This window comes from Pseudopipra pipra, chromosome 11 (assembly GCF_036250125.1).
Source record: "Pseudopipra pipra isolate bDixPip1 chromosome 11, bDixPip1.hap1, whole genome shotgun sequence".
Lineage (NCBI taxonomy): Eukaryota > Metazoa > Chordata > Aves > Passeriformes > Pipridae > Pseudopipra > Pseudopipra pipra.
The window spans coordinates 4,739,821-4,750,613 of NC_087559.1; the positions used below are offsets into that span (position 1 = coordinate 4,739,821).

Sequence of the window (10,793 nt, forward strand, 5' to 3'; positions counted from 1 at the left end):
GACTCATTCAAATCTGTACTGTCTTTTACAGGTTTGTCCACTCCAGTACTGCAGAGAACAGGTAAATGTTGGGCCCTTCATTTTCCACATGGAGACAAGGGCACCACAGACTAGGGTCTTGTCTTTGGAAATGTTCACTCAAAGTCCCCAGGAGACTGCTGAGGGGTAAAGTCCTAAATACCTGCAAAGAATCTAAGCCTGCTCAGCCTATTCATGACCACAGAGAAACGGCTCAGCACTCCGGTTTCTCAGCTGCATCCTCGCCCCTGGAGCATCCTTTCTCTCCTAAATCAAGTTAAGGGTCACTCTCCTATGAAGAAAATCCATTTGTAATCCTTACAAGTTCATATTGGTAGCAGCAAAGTCTTCTGTCTCATTCAGAAAACTCCATTGAAAACTTTAGCAACATAACATAGGATGTTTTTATTAATTTATCCAAGTTCAGTTTTTTCTCTAATCCTGTTAAATTCCTGGCCCCTCTAACCCCTGCTGGTGGCAATGAGCTCTGCAGATCTGTAGAACATTGGCCATGTGTGCCCACTCAGAGAACTTCGGCAAAACATACGGGCAAACTTTCTACCTGCAGATGTGAAATGTGCTGCCAACACTGAGCTTCTACGAGTGGAATTTACTAAGAGCTGGCTAGTGAAATACAGTGTTATCAGCATGCTACAGCCACACTTTGGCTGTCTCTGAGAGTGACGGATCACATCATACATCCAGGTGACACAATGCCTGTGGTTCTGGAATGACCACTGCATGGATGTGACATCAAGCACTGTGACAGCCACCAGGAGAAAAACTCACATCAGCAATCAGACACTGTTTGTCTTGATTTCTTTAAACTAAATATCTACAATTTTTTATCCGGTGGTGTTTGAAGAGAACAACCCAGCTACAAAATCAAGTGTAGACTGGGAAGAAGAGCAGGTGGAAGGGGAAGAGCTAGATCTTGTTTTGTGAGGTGGGTTACATGTATTTGGGTGTCAATTCATAGGAGAAGTTTCACTTGACATTATCTGAAGTGGTCAAAATACTCAACCGTACCAGTTGGGGTTTATAATAGAAATGCCCACTCAACCTTAACTCCAGGAGCCACAACTGTAGCAATATTATACATATTATACACCCTCACTGGACCTACTCAAGCTGCATTTTGATGATCTGGTTTACTCTTAACACGCAATTGTTGGCAACTGCCAAGCATCAGGGCTCTCCTGATTGTTAAAATGTTCTGTCTGAGCATGGCTCAGACTTGCTCATCTCATGAATGCTGTCTTTAGGGCTACTAGAAAAAAACCCAAACTGAACCCTTTTTATTTAAAGTGATGACACACAGGAAAATGAATGCATAGTGTATGAATAGCTACAGTGATTGTAGTGTTGTTTACTGAGCAATTGCATACATGAAAACGACACTTTGCTTGCAAAGGGTAAATTATCTTTATCTGCACCTTCCAGACCCCCAAACCCTGCACCAAGGCTTCCTGGCTACCGAGCAGAGTTCGAAGCCTCAATGCATTGAAAGGGGAATGTGGAAGGAGTGAAACAGGCCTCTATGGTCTTTGGAAGTTGGCCAGGGGTGAGGCCATTGGATCTATATTTAGGAGGGGTTTCACTTAATAGGGCTTGCAGCTGTGCATAGGTTGGGGTGTGAATTCCATCTCTCCCGACATACAAAACCAAAGCTTTATTAAAGAAGCAGTGACTTCGAGCTGTTCTGAAGTACCCTATCATTTTCACTACGCTGTTCATCTGTTAAGGCATTTATATGACACATATAGGAAATAAAAGGCATCAATAAACCCTATGTTTTGAGTATACAGATACAATGACCAATAATAGCGTTAATAACCTGAAACAACGTGAACAGAACCAATGCTTTGTACCAATATAGCTTTTCACAAATTAATGTTCAAAAGTATAAATTCCCTAACCACTAGTGTCAGAGCTGGAAATATTATTGCCTCTGTTTTATACGTAGGAAAACTTGGAGCACAGAATGGCTTTGTGATTACCCAGAGCCATACACAGCCATACCTTAATCCTTACATTGAGATCACTGTGCATAAAGTGCAATGCCAGGGCAATATCTGTTGCTATGTATTTGTGCATGGCTCAATTCAGTGGGACCCTGAGCCCAACCTGATGCTCTCCAAATCTTCTACTAAGCAGCCCAGACAGGAACAGTTCAATACCATGAGTTTCTCCCACTCTATTCCAGTCAAAACTCAGTGCTGGAGTAAAAACAGTGAGCTTCCTAAGCTTACACTAAATGACAACTCAGGAGAAGAGGACTTATCAAAGTGCGAAGTCTTTATTTTGTAGTATATATATTGCAAAGTCTTTTTTTTTTTTAATTCCGTGAGTCTATAGACTCTGCATTTTTTACTTTGCATTTGTGCAAGCCCACAATTAAAAGTAAGAACTTGTGCTTCATCTTTAATTGAGGATTTTTCTCTAAATTTATACATATGGGCCCAGTCTTGCAAAACATTTCTGCATAACAACTCTCAGACGTGACCTTTTCCACTAAGCCACAGAAACACAACCATGCGTTGTGGTGCTCAGCACCCTGTGCCCTGTTTCCTCAGCATCTTTTTTCTTGGTCTGGATGAACGTGCTCTTACTCATTTGATATACAAGGAGAACATTGCTCTAACACAAAACTTAATCAGTTCTCTCTTTGTGTCTGTCTTCTGATTGCCCCTTCTCTTCCAAACTAAAAATAAGTTCTTTGTATTCACTAAACTCTGTTACAGCTTTAGCTTCTCTTTCCCATTGTCTCTAGTTTGCCATTAAAATGTACTAAGTGCTCTTAGTTACACCATGACGCAGCCTCCCTTGCTCTAGTTAAATTTTCCAACATGCACATTTCTGCTTTCCCCCAGTCTATCCCCACAGGGAGAGAAGCTCCTCATAAATACCTAAAGAGCAACCTTCTCCGCTCGCTTATTTGTTATTCCTCTTCACCAGCTCGGCAGGGACAACAGGTCCAAATGAAATCTTTTTTCTCCTCCTGTGTTTGTGGTCTAATAATGGCCGTATGTTTGACCATGACTCATTGGATACCTATGTATTCTCCCTGGCAACGAGCAGAAATGCTCTGTTTTTGAGACCAGACTAGATTGGGTTTACCAAGGACAACATAGAAACAGACCAGACTTTATCCTTCTTAAAACATTTCGCTGCCCTAACTAAAAACAAGAATTGTAAGCACTCTGGGACAAAGACCATCATTCTGTTTGGCATTTCATAACACCAAGCACGGGAGAGTCCTGGCCCTTGCCTAGGACTCTGAATATTTGAAACAAAATAAAATAAAATAAAATAAGAAAAGCAGCTTTTTCAGTGGAGCCCATGTAAAAAATCTCTGTCTTTATGAGTACAACAGGAGAAACAGCAACATGCCCCCAAATGTACCTGTTAGACACACACACAGTGAGGTAAAGTCACCATTAACAGCTTTTCAATGTTCCACTTGCAGTTATGGTTCTGTATAGAAACAGAGTTGATGCAAAAATAAAGCTGCAGTTATCCAAAACCCACCACTCACAATATCATCCAACTTAAGTTGTTCAAATTACCTTGCTGTAACTGATTTTTTTTCCAATTGGCTAAAATACTTATTGTAACACTTAGCTGTGAACAAAGTGCAGAAATGAAGGGCTGTGAATTGTTTCAAATTAATGGCTATAAAGTATGACTTAAATGCTTTTATTCAAAACTAATTATTTGAGAGCAGGTATTCTTATACTTCTTTAACAGCAGGATGCAACATTTTTAGCATTATGAAAAAGAAGCTTTTGCCATGTAAACTCATGGGGTGAAATCTCATCCTTGATCTTCAAAGTGTGACAAAGAGCTATTGATTGGGAGCATATTGTCATTTAAATTACAATTAGGGATGGGTGAAAGGTGGTTATTCAACAATTCAAATCTTTTTAAAAAATGCTGTCAAGGGCAACTTAACCTTAACCTAAACACACACTTTTAAAAACTTCTGAGATTTTCAAGTATTTCAGAGAGCAATATGATGCGTTTAAATCAACAAATCTGTAGATTTCAAGAATAACATATACTGCATTTTATTAATGCTTTAATTAAAAAAGCCCTTGTGGAACACTTTCATTCCCTGTTACCATGAAACACACATTTACTCCAAAACTGAAGAAGGGAGGTGGAAGGGGAGGTCTTTGCAATTTTTAATCAAACTGTATCGCTCAGTTCATCTTGCTAGAAGAGCTAATAACATGATTTAAAATCCAGATCCAATTTCTGCTATAATCAATGCAAGTCTCATTCTCAGAGGAATTTGTTTATGATCCCCAGAACCAAGTGGAGAAGAGCGCTAGACCGGGTCGCAGGAAAGCTGGTGCAATTTGCAATTGCTGCTGACCAACTGGCAACCCTCAGTGGGCTACCACTTCTCTACTACCACTGTTCACTGAGATCCCAGGATCTCAGCCCAGAGTGGGCCACGAGATTTTATCAAGGCATCTGCAGTCACAGGAAATTCCAGTCACTGCTGAACCTGCCCGTGGCCTATGGTCAAGGTTGCAACTCAGTTGGATTTTACCCAGAGGACCAACAAAAGGAGCCACTTCTCCTGCAAACCACAAGCTCAGGGGTACAGCCTGCCACTCAGCAACATTTTGGGCCCTTGTTGGGGTCTAGATCCACAGTATACCTTCTGTCATGACACAAACCACAGTGAGAGTACCCAGCATCATGTCACCTGGCAGTGCTTTGGCAGGGCAAGGGAAGGGCTGTGCCAGCCTCTGATGGGCTTTTCGTCAATCTCATTAGTCAGTTTGAGTTCAAGCAGCTCTCTCTCCCCTTTCAGAGAGGATTATGCTGCCCTGCCAAGTTAGGAAGAGCATTCCTAGCCCTGCAGGACAAACAGCTTCCCAGACCTGTGTTTATTTTCTTGGATGGTATATGTAGCCCATTGTGTGATTAGGTAGCACAGCGGGGTTCAGAAAGTGGAATTTCCCAGAGTGCTCTGGGCTCTGGATGAGCGCCAGCATCGGGATCAGGGAGGAATGTTTTCTTTCACTATACACTGGTGAATGTGGCAGACTTCGAAAGAGATTTTGACTTTCCCCTTTAGCACTCAGGAGTTGAAGACTCCTTTTTGCCACATACACAGTGGGAACTTTTTCCTTGCCAATTTATTACACATTTGGGTCCTGCTCCAAAATTGCAATGAAATCTGTGGAACCTGTTAGCTTCAAGTAGCTTTGCATCAGATTCCCCATGGGCTTTCCTTCCCCTGGTATGTCAGAGGTCTGGTGGGAAGGGCAAAACTTGGAATTCTCCACCAGATTGCCTCAGCTCTCTGTGCTACATGGGCAGTGCAGGATGTGTGGCACACCAGCAAGGACTGCAGCTAAGGTCAAGCTTCCCGTATTTTGAACTTGTTGGCACAGACTAGCTGCAAGAGGAGGAGGAATTATTTTGAACAAAAATCCCACTGATCTGTTTTGGGAGTGGTGATAATCAGAACATCCTATTTAACTTTTGACCACAGAACAAGGGAGAAGAGCCAGAAAGGTTTTAGGAGGGAGAGCTTTTATATATTTCTTTCTTCTGGTCTGTTTTCATACTAGTAAGTAATAAAAAGGAAATTTTGATTAAAATACAGTAATCACAACATTTGAAGCTATTCAGCTGTCCAAAGAATAGCAGGTACAGTCCACATTTCTGGGTTTCAAAACAACTGTGACAAGTAGAAATTCTTTACTGTGAAGGTAGTGGGACACCAGGACAGGTTGCCCAGAGAAGATGCGGCTGCTCCATTCCTGAAAGTGTTCAAGGCCAGGTTGGATGGGGATTGGAGCAACCTGGTGGAAGCACCTAGTGGAAGGGTTGGAACTAGATGGTCTTTAAGGTCCTCTCCAACCCAAAGGATTCTATGGTTCTACAAAGTAACGTCAGCACAGAAAAAAGGCATTTAATAGATCTCATTCTAAAGTTTAATAAAATCTCTTTTAAAATCTGCTAAACTAAAATCACCCTGCATTATTTGGAATAGGGACACATGGCAACAAGACTTGCAGGGCTTGCAGAGCGAACCCCGCTCAGCTGGCCTTTGTTGAGGGAGCATTTGCTGCTATTACATTTCATTTCTCCAGTTGCATTTTTACTGCACAAGTAGATACAATGGGGAACTTGCCCTCCTTACTGATAGCAGCAACTCTGGAAATGGTAATGGAACTGTCATCAGGAAAACCACTTTGTTTTGCTGTGCCCACCGCTCTCCTCTCTCATGTTGCTGTTTACTGACAGAGTTCAGTATGTATTTAATACAGAAGAGGCAGTAGGGCCTGGATCTCATCTGGCTGGAGTCAACTTTGTAAAGACAAGAAGTAGCTTCATCTCAGTCACCAGCTGTGATCAGTGGGGGAAAAAAGAATCATGCACACAAGTGTTGCATCCATTTGTTAGCCCAAAGAAATAAAATAAAACGAGTTTCTGTAACATTTGGAACACATTGCAAAGACCAGGAAAATGAAGGTAGTATCTGTGACAAATTTCACAAGTCACTGATATACTGGAGAAGTACTAAAAGAATATTGTTTGTCACTGCAAATAGGCAATTTACATTATTGTTGCTTTAAAGCTCCCAGAATGCATAATATCTATTGTATAAGAAATTACTGATGGCTCTTATCAAGGTTAACTCCTATTTGGTTAAACTGGCACTTTGCAAGGCAACACGAAATTTAGAAACAGAAGAGTTTTTTGATAAAATGCCTGCAAATATAATTTCCAAGCGCTTGGAGAAGGAGCATCCAGCAGGGAAAGGGAACTGGGATGCGAGATGCGCCAGTGCCGCCTTGTGGAGGCTTCAAACTCCGACTAGATCCTGTTTACTCAAGCTAATGGCTCATTTGCAAAAAAAGTCCCCAATGCAGAGCTCTTTCATAACATTCGTACAAAGCAATTCTGCAGATAATAAATAAAACAAAGGCAGAGGAAAGCTGGGTTTAATTCCGGATGTAATCCTTACTTAGGGAGGAGCGGTAGAATAATTCTCACAGCTACAAGAACTAAATTTTTTCCCAGCCACGCAGTTTCAGAGCACTTCTTTTTATTTTCTCGGGAAATTGTGTTCCCGGTTGCTACCACAAAAAAAAATTCAAACCATCAAAAAGAAAAAACAGCAGGGAAAATGCAGTAGCTTCATTTCCCATCCCCTGCTCCTCCTCTGTCCTAGGGCACTGTGCATGCTTAACCTGAACAGGTTTTCACGTCAGCTCTCCAATCTTCTCTGCTTTGGGTTAGCTGCAATTGTCTCTCTCAGTATACTTATATTTTCTGACCCAGCTATAATCAGAATGGGCAGATGAATATGAACTTACTTTTAAGAAGTAGTCCCCATTCTAAGGAAAAAAAAGAAAATGTCTGGGTTTGGGTTTTTTTTCAGTCTCTGACAAGTTTTGGTTTTAGATGAGGTTTTTTACCAATATTCTATTTGATCTTTAGTATCTGAAATCCCTTTTCTCAGTTCAAGAGACACAAGTTATATGACTGTTTCATACTGATTACTTAAAAGAAAATACCATGCAAGACATTTGCCTGAGATGGGACTTGAGCCTCTCTCATCCAGCTCACTCCTAAGGGGTATCTTTAGGCCAGATGAGCTGGGCTACAACTAGAGAATGAAGTTTTATAGCCCTGAGAGCTTTGATTCCTGTTCATAAATATGGCAGCAGCAACATTTAACATTTTCAATCGCTCATTTTCTTGGGAGCTAGGGAAGTGTTCAGACATATATTCTTAACCACTTCAGGTACATTCGAGATTTTTTACATGTATAATTCTCATGGGATAAGCAGTTGGATAAGTGGCCACAAGGCTTCTGAATTATCACCCCCATGCACAATACATTTTGTTTAAGTTATAACCACATAATTTAAACCGCTTACTTAAATTATAAAATACTCCCAACCCCAAACCAAATGCATTTGCATTAAATAACATTAATGTGGGACTGGCTTATGCATTCCAAGATTTTGTGGTTTCCCAATTAGTCCTGCAGTAACAGAATCACATTATCATAATTTTAAGGTGTTACAAATGTGATATCCAAATTAGAGATCAAATTCCCTATATTATATATTTCTTCCTTGAGGGCTTACCTACCAAACACAGACTCTGCAAAGATGGAGGTGTGCTAAAAACGCTTGTTCTCCATATCTCTGGTTTCATAGAAGTAAAGAGCGACTCTGTGAAAGGCGGGTTGTGAACAGCCCTTAGATGAACACTTCACAAGGTTATTCCTGAAGAGCAGGGGAACTTCCAGAAGCAATCTTTAATTATCAGAAGTTCTCAAGTGGTAAATTTTCAATAATTTCACTAACATCAGCTTATGCAACTGAGATTTGCTCAAATTCATTTCTGGCTTGCATACGACACCGATTTCACGTGCAAACTAACCCCCAGTGCAAAGCTCAAGTCAATGGAAACTGTAGAGTTTCATTTACTTTCCCACTGGAACAAGATGCTGTGACACGGAGCCGTACAAGTCAGACTTCTTCACCTCAAGGTTGGAGAATATTACTGAAACTTTCATCAAACAGAATAATGATTTCCATCTGTAACCTAACTCGTCCGGTGCCTCTCCCAGTTCCTGCTAACTTACTTTCAAGGCACAGAACACTGTAAATGTTTGGATTTTTTGGCTACCCAAACTTTAAAAGGAAGAGAAAGAGCTTGAGTTACTGTGTCAGCCCAAAACGGGAGAGGTTAAAGTTCTCAAAAGATATAAACCAAATCACTGAAATGAAATGAAATAAAATAAAATACAGCTGTACGCTAGAAACAACTCAAACAACAGCTCACAGTAGAGGTAATTTCAAAATGCCTCCAGTTATATTCCAACATGGATGTCCTGCACAGGTGAAAAAGGAAAATGATATGATCCTTACTCCAGAACCATCACCCATTTCTGCAACGAGATTTCTTGTGCACTGAGCTATTCAGCTCAAAATTTTAGCTAGTGAGACGCTTCACTGTACCCAAACACTGAACTTCTTCATGTATACACTCCTGCCTTGCAGCAAAAATATGAAGTAACAAGTGCCAGCCTCATCTGACAATCTTTAATCAAACTTGGCATTGGTTTAAAGATTGATTAGGTATGTAGGACATCAAAGAGTAAACCTCAGGGAATGAAAATGAACAATGGCATTATTTTCATACAAGGGGATTAAGAATATGTTGTAGTTAGCTGATATTCACGACTCTTACTATAAAACCATCTATTTCCTTTACACCTCAAAATATCCCAGAAACATTAATGGACCAATATTAAAGATTATCAGAATGATTATGTGCTTTAATAAAGCATAGGAAACTAAATCTTCTAGATTTCTAGAAGGGATAAACACAACATTTCATGTCCATTACCTGATTAAAAAAATGGTAGAGCATATAACAAAGCTAAGATGAAAAGGTAGGCAAAATTTTAGGTTTAAAATATTCCACTTAATTCCAGAAATGTAATTTTACTCAAGTTTTTCTTCAGATACACATATAATTTACAGACAGCCTAATTTCAGTTTCCCTATTTCAGTATTTTCAGACTAACTGAGTAAAAATATCTGTGCAGGATTAAAAAAGAATAATGATCATTTAGGGGAAATTTATTTTTCTCTCAGTTAGAAGGTTCAGCCCAACACACTATCAAGTTCAGGATCATACAGGCTCCTACAGCTCACTGGAGCATTAATAACAGCAGCTTCAAACAGTCTGGCACTAATACACAGTATTTTTAAGATGGCACAGTTTAAAGGGGGAAAACAACTTTGCAGAAGTGCTGGCATCTGAGAAAAATGTCATCATTTTCCAGAGATATCTGAGTTTACAAGTTGTCAAAATACAGTTGCTATTAGCAAATGATCTTTTTGATGCTTTACCTGCCAAATTCCACACAAGTTGGTTTGAACTGGTCATTTCCAGAAACCTGCCAAAGACTTTGTCCTTGCAGAGACTCAAACACAGTAGGCACACAGAGAAAAATGAAATATAATCTGAAAAGATTTGTTTTAGACCTCTTGCTCCTTTTCCTTTTATTATGTATTAATATAATCATTAAATATCAATCACTCAGGTTAACCTGTATTTGAAACTTCAGCCAACAAATCGCAGGGACAGTGCCCCCAAAACATCACTGGGAACTCATTGTAAAGCTCCTTCCTTTCTTTGCTCTTAAGTGATGCATTTCTACAGCCCCCAAGCCCCTCCAAGGCTGCCAGATTGGTATTAAGAGAATCCACACCTTTCACCTTCCCAACAAAAACAGCCTTTATGTGCGAATTAGGATCAGCAGCCCCAAGCTTTGCCAGCAGACTCCCAGCACAGATATGGATCATGAACCCCATCTTTGCTACCAGTTAAGTATAATCCCGACTAAATGTATTCACCCTCTTCCCTATCTGCACCAGGACTGAAGATGACTCCTGTGGGAAGCTCAGCAGCTGAAGGACCAGGTGCTCACTGCTCAGATAATTATTTTGTAGCTGTCACAACTGCCTGTTAACACCTCTCTCCTGGCCTTCCAGTCCTGTGCACAGTTGACTGCACTGTTTTATTCTCTTAGATGTAATTTTTTTCTTTTTTTTTATTTTCAGTTGATTCCTTGTGTAAGGTTCTCCATAGTAGGAAATAGCAGTTCTTGGAGGGCTGTATCTATGATGCTCTTTTAAGATTCAGAAAGCCTTCCCCAATGGCTGCATGATATTTGAAGACTGTGTGAAAATACATATAAGATGAAAAACAGAATA

General features: G+C 40.3%; 1 long non-coding RNA gene across 1 annotated transcript; it reads left to right on the top strand.

Moving 5' to 3' along the window:
• The first annotated feature begins 794 nt into the window (after positions 1-794).
• On the top strand, positions 795-1,714 carry LOC135420034 (uncharacterized). The gene is made up of 2 exons (XR_010433301.1): positions 795-964; positions 1,462-1,714. It is a non-coding gene; the product is annotated as an uncharacterized LOC135420034 (long non-coding RNA).
• The last annotated feature ends 9,079 nt before the right edge of the window (positions 1,715-10,793 follow it).